The sequence below is a fragment of the Mytilus trossulus genome, chromosome 2 (genome assembly GCF_036588685.1).
Source record: "Mytilus trossulus isolate FHL-02 chromosome 2, PNRI_Mtr1.1.1.hap1, whole genome shotgun sequence".
In the NCBI taxonomy this organism is placed as follows: Eukaryota; Metazoa; Mollusca; class Bivalvia; order Mytilida; family Mytilidae; genus Mytilus; species Mytilus trossulus.
Window position 1 is genome coordinate 7,799,784 of NC_086374.1, and position 17,921 is coordinate 7,817,704.

A 17,921-nucleotide genomic window follows, 5' to 3' on the forward strand; every position below is an offset into this window, starting at 1 on the left:
TATTTCTATTATAAATTACTATATACGTTGAACCACAAACGTCAAAATCATTCAATCGCGTAGTGGTATTAACTATTTTTGGATTCTTATAAATTTACCTATAACTTTTGGACTAGTTTTGATATCGGTCTATTTCTGTAATTTATTCTAACATACTTTTGATTTTTTAACCCTGTATGCTTACATTGCCTATGTAAATTTTAAAACTGTTTGTATGCACATTGAACGACAAATTTATGTGACGTATAAAATTTTCTGACGTCAGACACTCAAATCAATTAATGTGTTCGTGGATAGAAGATGTTTTTGTGTTCGGTTAAATTGTCCCCTTTTAAAATTGTTATACGATGATGACTGATGTACCCATATTTTGACTCAGTTATTAATTGTGACTGTTTATTTACGCATCATGTAAATATAACGGAATTTGATGAGACTGTTATTAAAGTGAGAGGGTTAGCGCTATAGAACCAGGTTTAATCCACCATTTTCTACATTTGAAAATGCCTGTACCAAGTCAGGAATAGGACAGTTCTTGTCCATTCGTTTTTGATGCATTTTGTTATTTGATTTTGCCATGTGATTATGGACTTTCCTAATTGATTTTCCTCTAAGTTCAGTATTTTTGTGATTTTACTTTTTAACCTCAATTTTCGAAAATGTTCTATAGAAACCACAAATAAAACAATTATGGTGCTTTGAAATACCCAAAGTATATATGTTCATGATCCAGAAATGTGTTACTGCAATGAAATGTAGGATTACTTACCTACAACTGTCAAATTCAAAGGATTTGTTCGATCTTTTTTCGTATGCAACCGGGTGTGACGTACTATAATGTGGTGGTAATACACCTAAACTGAGACATTTAACGAAAACTGACATTTATAATGGCACATGTTCCTGAATTTACAAGACTAAATGTATCTTAAAGTAGTTCAAACAACCCATAATTATACGTTCCAAAAACACAAACAGCACGGGAAATCGTCACAGGAACGACCAGCACGCGTCTCAAAAACGTCCAAGGTGAGTTTTTCCTTCGCAGCGTGCATTTCATCTGTCCTAGACAAACCAAGACATGCGTCAATAAACGTTACTTTCGCGCCCGATGAACGTTAATGTGCGCTTCTCGTACGCCTTAAACACGTTGTGCACACGATATAGATATGATTGACAAGTTGACTGCGTGAAAGATAACTAGCGTATTGGAAGCGTACATGGTTTTTGGATACCCCCGTCGTACGTCGATACTATACGCTGATGTGTGACGTCGGTATTTATAAACACGTAGTTCTGTAAAGATACACAGGACTTTAATTTTTAATTCACATACTTGTAATACTACTTGAAAGAAAAGTTAAAGGTTGCGTATCATACAATTTCTCTTATTCTTTAAGTTCTTTAATTCCATTTTAAAATTTCCAAGACAGTAATGTATATCGACAACATTATTTGTCTTTCAATGAATGTGGTTGCTCTTACCTGCCACTCCACCTACATGTGCAATAATCATACCAATACGAAAAGTATTTCACTGCCCGAGAACAAGTGTTTCTGAAAAAAAATATTGTTTCGTCAATGGGATAAATGATATACATATTTTTTATTATGCCATTATTTATTACCAACATTTTAGATTTGAAATAAGGAATACACTCATCAGATAGGATATACCTATTTTTACATAAGTATATTTTACATTTCTGCAATATTTAGTTACTAATTGAAAAGAAAATACCCATGTATCTCTGTTTAAGTTTTACAACTTTAAACGTGAGAATTATGTGCTTAATCAACACTAATCTACACTAAACCGGAGGAACGAGGCTAGAGTCCGTGGTACGAATTTTATTTTAGTTTCTGTGAAATGTTTTTCCGACGTAGTCGGTATAGTTTCGGTTTGTATACTTTGAACTTAAGGACGCTTCACTATGGCAACAGACTACGCATGCTCGAAAATCCTTTCTGTAATCGGACAAAATGCTGTCACGGTGGGTGATTTGGTTGTGTTTGAAAAAACGTCTTAAAAATTATATCGTGATGGAAAGCAAATGAAAAACTATAAATATTTGAACTAGATCGCTCATCTGTATTTACTGATACTTTGGAAATCATGTAAAATAAGGTTAAAATCATAATTTAAAGTATAAGATATTATAATTAAATACTATAATAATAGATAAGATAATAGATAAAATTACTAAATGAGAGGCAGCAACCCAACAATTGGTAGTCGGATTTGTCTACAAATTTCAGGGTAGATATATCTTAATCTGATGAACCTTTTTGCCACCAGTCAGATTTACTCTAAAAGTTTCAGTTTCAGAGATAACTGCATTTTACCCTATATACTATTTTTTTAGCAATGTCTGCCATCTTGGTTCACGGGCAGGGTCATCGGACACATTTTATTTTAAACTGGATACTCTTATGATGATTGCGGACAAGTTTGGTTACATTTTGTCTTAGTTAATTCAGAGGAGAAGATTTTTGTAAAAAGAAAAAAATTGGTAAAAATTACTATGAAGGGCAATAACACCTGAAGGGGTCAACTGACCATTTTGCTCATTTAAATTATTTGTAGACCTTATTTGCTGAACATTATTGCTGTTTACAGTTTATCTCTATCTATAATAATATTCAAGATAATATCCTAAAACAGCCAAATTTCCTTAAAATTACCATTTTAGGAATAGCAACCCAACAACGGGTTCTCCAATTCATCTGAATTTCAGAACAGATAGATCCTACCCTGATTAATAATTTTACCCATGTCAGATTTGCTGTAAATGCTTTGGTTTCAGAGATATAAGCCAAAATTTACATTTTACCTCTTTGTTCTATTTTTAGCCATTGCGGCCATCTTGGTTGGTTGGCCGGGTCACCGGACATTTTTTTTAAAACTTGATACCCCAATGATGATTGTGGCCAAGTTTGGTTTTATTTGGCCTAGTAGTTTCAGAGGAGAAGATTTGTGTAAAAGTTAACGACGATGACGACGAAGACGACGGACGACGACGTACGCCGGACGCCGGACTCAAAGTGATAAAAAAAGCTCACTTGGTCCTTCTGGCCAGGTGAGCTAAAAAATAGGGTTATTGAATGTTTGATACAGTTACAATTTCATCTGAATCATATATGAAATGTCAATTAATATAATTTGAAGTGCCGATACTTTTATGTTCCGTGTGTAAATTGTGAAATTTTCTCGGTCCTTTGTCAATTGATTATAAACCTGAATGCACTGCAGGATCAACTTCGAGAAAAATGTATTTAATGACACCAAACACAAAATTAAAGTAAAAAGTAACAACCAGAGGACCCAGTGCGAAATCTGAGGGCAAAGTGAAATTGCAGTTTTGATATCTTATTTTCACTTTTTCATACAAAGATATTAAACTATGATTCATATATACTATTGATTGCTACCGAAATAAATGGTTATTTATGTATTTTATATTACACAAATAATAATAAAAAAGGCCTTTTTCTAGATATGCATTTCAACAAAAACTGAATATGCTGTATTGGCTTTGCTTATTGTTGAAGGTCGTACTGTGACATATAGTTGTTAATTTTTGTGTCATTTGGTCACGTTTGTAGTTGACTCAATGGCAAGCATCCCATATCTTCTTTGTTTATATTTACTCATAAAATCCATGAAAAATCAGTGTACCAGTACACCAAACTGCAAAGGGTTTGTAATAAATGATTAACTTTTGGTACTATGGACGGTTTGATCCAATATGCATATAGAACTGCACTTATGTTGAGCAAGGGTTAAAAAAAGCCCAACAAACATATATACAAAACACACAACATAGAGAGGTAAAGACTTAGCTATACGAACCCCACTATCTACTTGAGATGCTCTTGAAGCGTATGCAGATACAAAAATGGTCAATTTAAATGCTTGAAAAAGTTTGTTAGTGTATGTTAAAAGCGATGACAATTAGGCATTGTTTAACTCATCGAGCTGTGGCTATTGCATACTCTGTCGTTCCGTAATTAGGTAGCAATTCATCAGCTTACCATTTGATTGAAATAAACTTAATTTTGTAGAGATTATGTTTTGACGCATGTCCATGCATATTTCACTTTGTATTCCTATCGAATGAAAAATATGGCCATCACATGCAAATTGTGTCTCTACAGGTTTTTTTTCAAACTGTATTGGATTTAGGGATTGATAATTGGGAGACTTTTTCTTAAATTCTTATTTCGTGTTCATGAGACGATCTATCTGGTCGCTACATTTGTATAGTTTTTAATGAAACCTATTGAAAATCACATTTCTATGACATACTCTTAAACGATTGGGCAAAATTAAAGTTTATGGATGTGTCTCCCCTTAAGCTTAACAACCAAATGTTTTTTTAAATTTTATAGGATGATCGAACGAGATGCCTTTTTAAAAAATCTACGTTCAAGGGCTAATTACTTTTTATCTCTCTCTTTTCCAATTAAGTTTACCATCATTCAACTTAACAACAGTCATAGATACTAGGAATCAATTATAACATTTTTTCATCCCGTTAAATGCATTTCATGTTAGAAAAGAATATATTTGGTTAAATCCGTTTATCAAAATTGACAGAACGAGTATTTTTTTACAGATCTTGGTACATGAAAGGCATACGGTTCATCAATGAAATTTTAGATGATAAAGGCAAATTTTTGTCTCATGATGCTATTAACAAAACATATAGCCCGAATGTAACTTTTGTAGACATTTTATCTATTAAACTTGCTATACTACGTGACTGGAAATTTTTGTTATTACAACAACACATATCACCTAACACCAACTCATTTGGATTCGTTTTTGAGCATGAGAATAAAAAAATGCCTTTCAGTAAATTATTCACAAAAGATATATATTCACTTTTTCTCAATCCGGGAAGTGTTTCTCCTATTTCACAAAAATGGTGGGAAGGAAGTTTTAATATAGAAATTAGTTACGAAAAGTGGAAAAATATTAATTTACTAGCTTTTAAATGTACTATAGAAAGCAAGCTACAAGCTTTCCAATATAAAATGTTACACAGAATAGTTTCACATAATTATCTTCTTGAAAAATATATAAACTTTCCTTAACTAATGAATGTGTCAGTTGTAAAGAAATAGAAAACATAGAACATACATTTTTTGAATGGACAGAAATAAAACAATTTTGGAGAGAATTTTCTAATGGGTGGAATTTAGTTTTGGAGTAAAAATGTTTTTGAATAACAACAGTGTAATTTGCGGTGTATGGAATTGTTATAACTTAGTTTTTAATTATTGTTTTCTACAGGCAAAGTATTACATAAACTGTGTTAAGAACACACAATTAAACACTTATCTGTGCAAAAAGTAAAATCACAAAAATACTGAACTCAGAGGAAAATCAATTTGGAAAGTCCATAATCAAATGGCAAAATCAAAAAACAAAACGCATCAAAAACAAATGGACAAGAACTGTCATATTCCTGACTTGGTACAGGCATTTTCAAATGTAGAAAATGGTGGATTAAACCTGGTTCTATAGCGCTAACCCTCTCACTTTAATAACAGTCTCATCAAATTCCGTTACATTTACATGATGCGTTAAATAAACAGTCACAATCAATAAAATAGTCAAAATATGGGAACATCAGTCATCATCGTATAACAATTTAACAGGACACAACAACATCTACTATCTACGAACACATGGATTGATTTGAGTGTCTGACGTCAGAAAAATTTTATACGTCACATAAATTTGTCGTTCAATGTGCATACAATAGTTATCAAAAGTACCTGGATTATAAACAATTTTACATTTTACATAGGCAATGAGCGCAGACAGGGTTAAAAAATCAAAAGTATGTAAGAATAAATTACAGAAATCGAACTAGTCCAAAAGTTATACATAGAATTTATGAGAATCCAAAACTTTTAAAAGGAACAATTTAACAGGACACAAAAACCTATCCACGAACACATGGATCTACTTGAGTGTCCGACGTCAGAAAAATTATATACGTCACAAATTACAGAAATAGACCGAGATTCAAACTAGTCCAAAAATAGACCGAGATTCAAACTAGTTCAAAAGTTATACATAGAATTTATGAGAATCCAAAAATTGTCAATTCCACTACGCCATTGATTGATTTTGACGTTTGTGGTTCAACGTATACAAGTAATTCATAATAGAAATATATCATAATGACGTATTATAGACAAATATCATACTGACGGGATCTTTTAAAGTACAGAGTCACGTTATAAGCACAAAAGAAATACAAAGAGTCACATATACAAAACAAATCACCAAAAAATGAAAGCCAATACAAACACATTGACGAGATGTATAAGTACCGAGCCACGTCAAACGGATACCACATAAAACCATTCAACAGTTAAAGTAATCTTAATAATAGAACAAAAACAAATAAAAGAACAATAAAACATGTTGTTAAGATGATACACAACATCAGTACGCAGAATCTATACATCAAGACCATCGTGTATTATTTGAGAAGTTGATACGGAATATTTATCAACAAGGTCTTGGTACCTTCCGATGAACTTTTTTAGAAAAAGGACGAGACGTTCTTTGACATACCCCTGGTTCATCAACTTTCTACTCAGACACTGATGACGTTTTACAAAGTCTGAGTAGGAGCTGCAAGCTCTTGAATATCGAATAAGTTGGGAAATATATATCCCATATGCAGGTGAAGTTGGTATATTGCTACTAAGGTGGGGGAAATTTATAATTTCGAAATTAAAATCGTCTCGTTTGTCATAGATTCTGGTACTGAGATGACTGTGTAAGTCAAATTCGAGATATAAGTCTAAAAATGAGGCGGAGGAAGCCGTGTCTGTTGTTTCTTTAATCTCGAGTTCTGGGGGATATATTAATGGAACCCAATCAGAAAAGTTCGGATTGTTTAAGGAAAGAACATCATCAATATATCTGAAAGTGAAATTAAATAATCTGGCTTCTTTGATCCTCTTGTGTTTGACAAGTGTCTGGAGGAACTCCGATTCATATGAAAATAAGAAGAGGTCGGCAAGAAGAGGCGCACAGTTTGTTCCCATAGGAATGCCGACAACTTGTTGGAAAAGTCTACCTCCAAACTCAACAAATATGTTGTCGATAAGAAACTCCAGCATACTGACTACTTGTTCTTCTGTGTAGCATGATTTACCTTTTTGTTTGTCACTATTAACGAAATATGCTTCATGAAATCCCAAAGTAATAAATTTATAGCGTATGCTACCATTTTTATGTTGAAAGGCATTGTGGATAATGTCTTTTAGGCGATTTTTCAATTTTACATGGGGAATGGTGGTATACAGGGTTGAAAAATCAAAAGTTTTGATGGAACTTATTTCAGAAAGAGACCGAGATTTGAAATTGTCTAAAAGTTCTTTAGAATTTTTAAGAATCCACATATGGTTAATACCACTACAAGAGTAAACAGTTTCACAGTATTTCTGAAGACCCTCTTTCACTGCGGACAGAATTTTAGTCAATCTAATAGACAATTCTTTAGTGGAACATGAAGATGAGCCAGCAATATACCGTTGTTTGTACGGAATTTTATGAAGCTTTGGTATCCAATACAAACAAGGTAAGTTCTCCGATTTGGTGTTCAATGTAATGTTTATTGAAGCCATGAAGGACTTATGATTTGCTAAAATCTCATCCTTGTCAAATGATATGTCTTTGTATGTGGGATTACCTGAGTGCTCCGTTATACCCAATTCTTTTACAAGACATTCGTAGTAATACGATTTACATACAAAGACAATATTATTTGAAGCTTTGTCCGCAGGAACAACAACATACTTATCATGAAGAGTTGATAGACATTTCATGACCTCTTTGTCTCTAAAAACGGACTTTGGTCGATCGTTCACACAGTTTTTCAACTTGTGAATGCGACGTTTTATCAGAGACCTGATAGTTTTAACCCATTCTGACAAAGTGTCCAGTTCAACTTCTTCTCGCTTAGCCCATGCTCTGGCGTAGTCCTCAATAGAATCCATAATTATTTTGAAGTTATGGTTCCAATTGATGTGTTGGGGTTCTCTAAACTTAGGACCATGAGAAATCACCTTTCGGAGATTTTCATGTTGAATTATATTTAGATCCCCAGTTATAACATGACCAAGCGTTTCTTGATATTTGAAAAGACGGCTGGAGATATTAGAATATTTATATCTTTCTAAAGACAAACATTTGTCGACAGATGGAGGGGATTTATGGAAGTTATTTAATCAAATTTATTTTTAATATGATCAGATAAATTTAACGTTTTCCAAAGTATCCTTTAATAAGAGGTATTATATACTGAGTATTCACATCATTTGCTGGTAAATATTTACTATGTCTTATTCGTAAAATATCAATAGTATAACAAAGCCATAAAAATAACATGTAATTCACTTATGTATTGTAAAAATGTATGTATACAAGTGTAGTTTGAACACCAAAGAGTTTAATAAAAAATAAAAAAAAGACGTGTCAAAGAGGTCTTTTCTATATTTTGATCTGAGCCTCACTGATGAGTCGTTTGTGGACGAAGCGCGCGTCTGGCGTATTATATTATAATCCTGGTACCTTTGATAAGTATTATATGCATTGCAAAAGAAAGTAAGTAACCAAACTCAGGTCCAATATAATAAAAAAACACTGTTATAAACAGGTCATACTAGTGTGTTAAGAACTTGGTTGTATTTCGAAAGGAAAATTTAATTCCACTTTGCTTTCATATTGTACAATGCATGGTATTCAATGTTTTTAATGAGTCGTGATAACTTAAGCATATTGTAGTGATCTGATTGCGTCAAGATGATTTTTATCTGATATACTGGTAGAACTCAATTTTCAACCAAATGTTTACATGCAGAGAGATTAAAATCATATGCAACAAGTGTCGGTGAAAATTAAGGTATATCCAAATCTTGTACAAATACATGTAAATATCATAAACATAGACTTCTGTGCACGATTTTATCATTTTGTACGCATCCATATCGTATAATTGTAAAAAAAAAAATCTCTTGGTCTGTTATTATGTGAAAATATGGCTACTAATTAATTGTCGGGTTTGAAGCCGTAGTTTTCCAATTATCCCCTTATAGAAATCAAACAACAAAGAAGAACTATAATTTCATTCGTTTTAACACACAGTGAATTAGAGTGAAATTAATTTTTCCTGGGTGTTTCATCATATGTAGCATAGAGGGCGTAATGTTTTCCAGCTTCAAAATTATTTTCGCGGTATTTTATTACCTATGTAATCATTCAGCACGACATCGTCAATCTGAGCAGTCGAATTTTCTTGGTAAATTTTAATTCTGGTTAAAGTTTATTAAGCTTTTTATGTGGAGTTTTTTTTTATTAATACTGATGTTTGAGTTATATATTATATGTGTGATATATATGTATGTATTGTGATTATTTATCATTAAATATAGAGCATCGGCGTTGTCGTGCGACTATCCACTTTACAAAGTCTTTGGTATTTATTATAGCCTTTTATTGCGTTTATATTCAGAGTGTGTACATATATATACTTGGATATTTGGTTCAATTTGGTTCAAGTATTGGTTATACTTGGATATTTGGTACAAGTATTGGTTATACTTGGATATTTGGTACAAGTATTGGTTATACTTGTATATTTTATACAAGTATTGATTATACTTGTTTATTTGGGGCAAGTATTGGTTTTATGTCTACATTGATGGGTGGTTTATACCAGGAGAATGAATGTTGAGAAAGTGTATAACATGCACAATAAGAATAGTTCAATGACTGATCAATGCGTATTGTGATAACCGGTTTTTTTTCGAAAAAGATCACGCTGAGTTCACTGCATACGGAAAACTAATCGGCGATATGTTTACCGGGAGCAAACAATTCAATTTTAATTTGAAGTTTCACATGACTTTAAGGCATCGAAATAGTTTAAAATGAATACATCATTAAGTTTATGGAAAACATTTATTGGTTCAAATAATTAGAATACTATTTTTTTAACTATTTGTTTTGTTTTAGAAAACCAGTGGATTAATCTAAATTTATGGTTCTAAATGCATTTCCTTGTGCGTTCTTTATTACACTTTTTTGGACAAAAAGCGTGTTGCGCGTATATAAGCCAGGTGTATTGAATGTTTAGCTTGTAACCTCATAACAAGTCAAACATCGCCTTATATGCTTTTCCTTGCTCTGTTTAGACCTTAATGATTTGCATTGATGTTGTGTATGTCAGATATTTAGTCCCTGATATACATTATTCTAAACTCGAGCGCACTTAAAATACTTTGTGATCTACAATTCACTTATATTCGTAAAATTATGTTTATTTACTAGCAACAGGCAGGAAACATTAAAGGGAAAAGAGTCAGGAACATGCGACTGAAATCAAAATAAATCCCAAATCATGTCAAATTAGTATTTCATTATCTTATGGATACTTTTTATGTTTAGAAATTAATTATATGCAATAATATAATACGATATCTTTGTGTGATTGTAACTTAATTTGAACAATTGTTTATTTCACGGAAGATGGGTAAAACTTATTCTTCCGCATATTGGTTGAATTTATTTCAATTATTGAGCTTAGATTTTGAAAGGTAGTGTTTTTTTCTTCTTTTATAAAACATTTTTATCAACGATTTTGCTAGCTATAAACAAGAGAGTATTGGTATACTACAACATTTACATGAAATTCATGTTTGCTACAGACCAGATATAACTAATGAAAAATATGAATAACATATACAGGTTTGGACTAATCTTTCGTTTTCGATTTAGTATGTGACCTTGGTTTGTGTTTTTTAATCTGAATTTTAAGATTTGAATATTGGTTTACTTTTGTTCACTTTATTTTCCAATTTGCTTACAACAGAAAAATACTTGAAAGAACAATAAAGAATCACATATGATGACTTTAAAAGAGGAGCGAAAGATATCAGAATCAAACTCATTGATCGAAAATGAACTGACAACGCCATCAATAAAAAATGAAAAACAGAAACAGAAAAATAATAGTACAAATGACACAACATAGAAAACTAAAGAATTAGCAACACGAACCCCACAAAAACTGGAGTTATCTCATGTGCTCCAGAAGAGTAAGCAGCTCCTGCTCCACATGTGACACCCGACGTGTTGCTAATTTTATAACAAAACCGGTAAATAGTCTAATTCGGTAAGTCACAATCATGAAAGGCAATGGAATAGTAGTTGGAGCAATCCAGTATCATCTGTGAAACGGTTATTTCATAATGGTCAACCAACTCGTGATGGCGTCCTTAAAATTTACGAAGGGATGATTTCAACTTCACCATTTGGAACTCTTGGTTTAATAAAAGATTTAATTAAATTGCTCCCGATTTTGTTTTTTGTCCATGGATTTATGAGTTTTGAACAGCGGTATACTACTGTTGCCTTTATTTAATAGATTCCCTTTGAGCAGCAACCCTCTATCAAGAAAATCATGATAGGGAATATAAGCACGGGAATAACGTATCAATTAGGAGATATATACCCCGTATGTAGGTGCTGCTGGAATGTTGCTACTTAGAAATGGAAAGTTCACAATTTAAAAGCTGAAATTATTTTTTTTGGCGTATTAAAATGTTTGTTTTCAACCGACCCTCAATATCTAGATGTAAGTCAAGATATGAGACCGACTTAACTGTATCTGTTGTATCCTTTATCTCTAGTTCAATGCAATAGATGCGTGCAACATAGTCACCAAATTTATTTTTTTAGTGAGAGAATACCATCTTTATATATATATATATATATATATCGAAAAGTAAAGTTAGCCGAAAAGTTAAAAGTCTTTTCACACATTTTATATCATATAAGCGGAAGTATTTCAAATAAAACTGTCGCCGATAACTGAACAGTGTCTTGCTATCTACATAAGCGCACATGTGCTTATTTTAGTCCCTTCTGGTCTTTATGGTTTATCTGATAAACTTGCTATGAAAGGCAAGACTATAAAAATTATAGTTAACAGCCATGCTAAAGAAAATGAAACAGAATTCAAAATATATAATTACCTCGAAGATATATGTACAATTTATTAAGACACCAATCAAAACGCCTTTATATTTCAATTTAATGGAAATGTAAAAAAGACGTTGAGGTATTTAAAAAACTTTATTTTATTTTGATATTTGATCACCTTCTCAGTGCCGTATACCTAACATGAGTTACGTTTAAAATATGTCATTCTTTGTGTAAATATGAAAACCTATATATAGAAGCAATTCTTATAAACAATGCTTTAGATTTATATTTTTTGTGAGGTCTTTTTTAAATCTTATTTTGTTCAAACAATTCGATTTGAGGTTTTCGATTACATTTTCCATATTTTAAAACTGTTTATGACTGTTTCTATAAATAAAATCGTATAAATAATCTGTCTGCATAACATCTTCGCAATAGAAAAATGAAATATTTACTTTTGTAAAAAGTTATCTCATAAATCTATGAATATATATACAGATATCTCCAAAAATGGTTAAACTTTTGTGGTACTTGTTCTGCCTTAATTGTATACAACTCAAGGAAGAAGGAAGATAACCTTTCAATGTAATAGACAAACTTACAACATCGAAAAAGCTTACTTACTACTAACAAAAATCGTTTTACTGATTATATTTTTTTCACGAATGTGAATCACCGAATAAGACTTATTACCGCTTTTTTGCTAACATCATGCCACGAAAAGTGCCACACGTGGAGTATGATCTGCTTATTCTTCCGGATCTCCAGATATAACCCCCAGTTTTTGGTTATTTCGTGTTGCTTAGTATCTATTGATCTATGTTTTTTGGGGGTTATATTGTTTGTCGGTCTTTTTCATTTTTAGCCATGGCATCTTCAGTTATTTTGGATTAATAAGTTTGACTGTCTTCCTGGTATCTCCCACCCCTCTATAATACGCTTACTTATTTTAGATCTTCAAAACTGGCATAGGCAAAACAAAAGAGTTACATTACATAACGATGGAAGTTATCGTCTGTTGAGAACACCTAAATTTGATTAACATATTGTCTAATACCATGTCTGCATGACAGCGATGGCAATACGTATTACCTGAAACAGCTTAAGCCTCTCTTTTATTAAATAAAACTTTTAATAACTATTTGAAATGTAAATAGGTTATCTTTGTCATTTTGTCATTCCTAACAATTATATGTCTTCTGTATCCTTGGCTTAATTTCATTTTGAAATTGTGTGTTCGTGGTGAAGGTAAATCGCAAAACGCGCCTCGGCAGAATACAATTTCATATATACAGTGGTATATTCATTGAACGATAAAATGTGATGTCTACCAAATTGGATTTCCATAGAAATTCCTTACTCCGTTCCAAATTATTTTTACAAGAGGGTAAAGAATAGTCCAAATTGAAAAACAAACGATAAAATAACAGGTGTGCACAAAATAAAACAGATTTGATATTTTACGAATTATTATTGCAAAACATACTATATCTTGATTTTTATGATTTGCCTTTATTCAAATTTTTCTATATTTTAAATTCAGGTGCATAGTTTTTTTTCTTCTAATTTATACATTTTACTTTCTTATGTCCGAAGAAGATGATTCAAACTCATAACTCAAATAAAAATAAGAAATCAATATGGTCCAATCTAGTAATCAATGTAACCAAGTATGAGAGCTTGTTTTGGAAAATTGTTTCACAGAAGCTGCGTTCACAATGTGACCTTATATCAAACGAAAGGCGATATATACCAAATGTTCGTTCAAACGATATGATACCTTAAAATAGTTATAACAATAATGTGTCCACAGTACACGGATGCCCCACTCGCACTATCATTTTCTATGTTTACTGGACCGCGAAATTGGAATAAATTCTCTAATTTGGCATTAAAATTAGAATGATCTTATCAAAGGGAACATGTATACTAAGTTTCAAGTTGATTGGACTTCAATTTCATCAAAAACTACCTAGACAAAAAACTTTAACCTGAAGTGTAACAGACGGACGAACGGACAGACGGACGGACGGACGTACGGACAGACGGACGAACGAACGGACGCACAGACTAGAAAACATAATGCCCCTCTACTATTTTAGGTGGGGCATAAAAATTCAGTAAAAAAGACCAGATCATGCGAAATTCCTTAACACAGTTTTAGAGGACACCTCGTATAATAAAAATGATGATTGGACCTCTTATCCTGTAAAAATAGTAGACTTTTAATAGCGGTTTACTTTGAATAACTAAACAGGATGAATAAATTCTGGAAAAGCGGTAAAAAAATATATAAAACGACAGTCCATACCCGAATACATAAATCTTGACGATCGAGTAGCACAATTGAATATATATAATAGAATTAGATTGGTCCCAGTGGGTAATGAGTGCCTACTTAAAAGTTGTAAACGTCTGGTTGTTTATAATCATTCATCATAAGGTGATAGTAGGGATTTGTTATTTCAAAAAGAGTATACGATTTTGATTACTGAGATAAAAAAAAAATCATCATAGATACTAGGATTGAAATTTTGGTGGAACTTTTATCTTTTTTCCATCTTATAATATCTTGCTTGCACTTTTCTTCGGTGGTATGACAAATAACTCAAATAACAGCGGTTGGCCAAGTTTCCTCTCAAATTATTATCAGGGAAATAACAAAACAGTTTAGTTGTTCTGTTAACAGTCAAGAACAAGTTTAAATTTGTTTTTACGGAAGTTTTTCAAGATTTTGTCAAATTTTATTGTAATAAGCCATTGATGTGGAATAGAATTTTTTTAGTTTTTGAACGTTTGTAGATACAAATAGGTTTGGGGTTATTTTTCTTATATTATTTTTTTTTGTGAATTATGCCGTTTTTGATCCATGATATCATTGATGTAAAAAGACCATCTTTTATCCAGTTTTTATAAACTAAACGTTTTCCTTTAAATTTTATATATTTGTAACAACATAACATGTGCAGTCTTAAATTTTCAAAGTTTGTAATGAGCATATTACTTGTTGGTGTATTGTTTGCATTGTACAAGTTCTTTTCACCCCAAACCTTGATAGTGGGTACAAGGCAACGTGTTGATATCAAATTTATATTAAAGCACTTTAGATGTCGATGTAAATGTGTCCTAAATTGATTAAATGTCATTATATAAATTATTACAATCGCACGCCAATCTTGATTTTTAAGGTCAGTTGAATGGAAAAAATTAAGGAATTCCCTGCATATATCAAACTGAGGTTTTATGAACTCGCCTATATTAAACTGAGGTTTTACGAACTCGCCCATATTAAACTGAGGTTTTGTGAACTCGCCTTTATTAAACTAAAGATCTATGAACTCGCCTTTATTAAACTGAGGTTCTATTGTTTCAGTATTAAAACTGTTGATTAACGTTGCTCTGGAATTGTAGATTATATTGTCGTGTGCACCCCTTATATTTAGTAATTCCGTATGAAAAAATCAAAAAAAATCTGCAGATGTGATTGTGAAGATAGCAAATATTTTACAAAATTCAAATTATCATACAGAATGATTTGTTTTCCAATTTTTGTCCCCAACATCGTCTGCTGGAGAGAGAAGAAAGGGGTAGCAAAGGTGGCATTCCAAATTTCCGATGAAAAAAAAGCTGAATACTAAAATCCCGAAAAAAAATAATAATTGTCAGAATCCCAAAAATTAGTTTCAAAACATGTATAACGGAAATAGACATGTTGAATCATTTATCTTTAAAACAATATTTGAGATTGTAACGGAAAATTTCAAATAATCATGATTTGAATTTGATAAGTATATTGTAATGAGTTTTCAATGAGCACATTGCCTTCTAATTGTTTAATCCATAAAATGTGTGATGCATTTATTAAATTAACAGTCTTCATTTACAAACCCCAATGTGTGATAAACGATTCTTTTGGAAATCTTTTACATAGATTTGGGGTACGTAAACAAATAAAGGTAAAAGTAGTATACTGCTGTTTAAAATTCATAAATCGATTGAAAAAAACAAATCCAGGTTACAAACTAAAACTGAGGGAAACACATCAAATATAAGGGTTCGAATGTATTTTCTAAAAATTGCTTTACACTATTGGATTCTACCCATTCATGTTCCTTCTGTTATAGAATTATTGAGTTGTCAACCAGAAAGTGTGCCAAATGTTACTAAATTCCCATTTTTATGAATTCGTGTTGCTCTATCCATAGTTTGATTAACAATTGTTGTTATTGTCCATGTTTTCGTCGTTTATCTAAGTGGTCTTGGTTTTTTTACTAACGATTTCTGATAGCCCTTTGATAACTTTTCCTTTTACTTTTTTGCAATATTATGAGTTCTTGCAAAACAAAAAGTATGTGTATACAAAATATCCATGCAAAGAAGAAAATATCAGAAATATTGTACTGAAACAGTAGTTTATCGATAATACAATCTCGCTACTCTATCTAGATTATTCGACAGGAAGACGAAATATCTAAAGCTTTAAACGAAGCATACATTTTCCAATCATTTCCATAAAGTAGAAATAGTAATTTTAATATTTAATAAAGTCAACAAGAACAAAAAAAACTCATCATTCATATCGTGATTTTACCTAGTCAATGTCAATTGAGTCAATATTTCAAAGATAAGACTCATCAGCAGCGCTAGCGCTCAATTCAAATGCTTTGGAAACCAAACTGAAATACCATACATATTATACGGTCGTTAATCTGATTTCAGTATCACTTTCAGTTCTTTTTAAATGAGTATTGTGATTATGTGAAAAATAATTTCATCATACCTTGTTAATTTATTTATAATTTGTGTAGACCTACAAATGTATGGCCCAAAACAACTTGCCGTTTCGTTTTCTCTTAAAAGTTGTTGTATGAAGATCTGACTTGTATTAATAAGTTGAACTATATGAACCAAGTAGAAAATTTAAGGAGCAGTTATTACATCTATTTCTACGCAGTTTACAGTTGCTTTGATGCGAGGTCTTGTAAATGCCTATTGTTGTATGACGTCAGAAGAGTGAAATAACCGAGTTTACTTCACATGTAAACTCATCGGTTTTTATTTTAGTGGGAAATGTAATAAGTTTCATTAATGAATTGATAAGAAAGTAATAAATTGGTTAAATCTTGAAATAAAATTGAGAATGTAAATAGGAATTGTGCCAAAGATACAACAATTGATTAAAGAGTATAAAACAGCCCAAGAAAACCGAAGGGTCTTCAACAAAGTGAAAAGATCTAGCATCCGGAGGCGGACTTCAGCAGACCCCTAAAATAAATGTATAACTAATTTCACTGCAAACTCATTGAAAGCATCAGTGTTTTACCATTTTAAGGTGTATATGAACTCAGAAATAAACCATGTAACACAATGCAAAATCAAGGTAATAAAAAAGATTACATGTACCTGGAACTTCTTACAAGTATTCAGAATAAACATGTCGTGTATCTTGTCTGACGGAGATAAATGGATAAAGTTCAATTCTAAAATAGATTTTTTCCATAGTTTTATCGAAACAACTATGGTTTAATGTACCAGTATGAGAATTCAAACATACTACACCAATAAACCTCTTATAAACTTGGTTAACAAGTATTTTTCATTAAAGATGTAAACAAGTAAAACTGTGAGTTACTGCACACTGATGATTCCCCCGCCCCGATATTTCGGTAAACAGGAAGTAGTTGAGTTATGCAGCTGAAAACGCATTACACTGTAATGCTGACATATATAATCTTGAAACAATGTTTCAGAATACTTTTATTGCAGTTCCTGTGAAAAGCGCTACAAAAATATTCATGGAACGTACGGATTGACTGATGGACAGAAAGAAAAACCGAAAAATCCACTTTTTTTTTTAAAGCGGGTGTATAAAAAACATGATACATTATAAGAGGTGCGACAT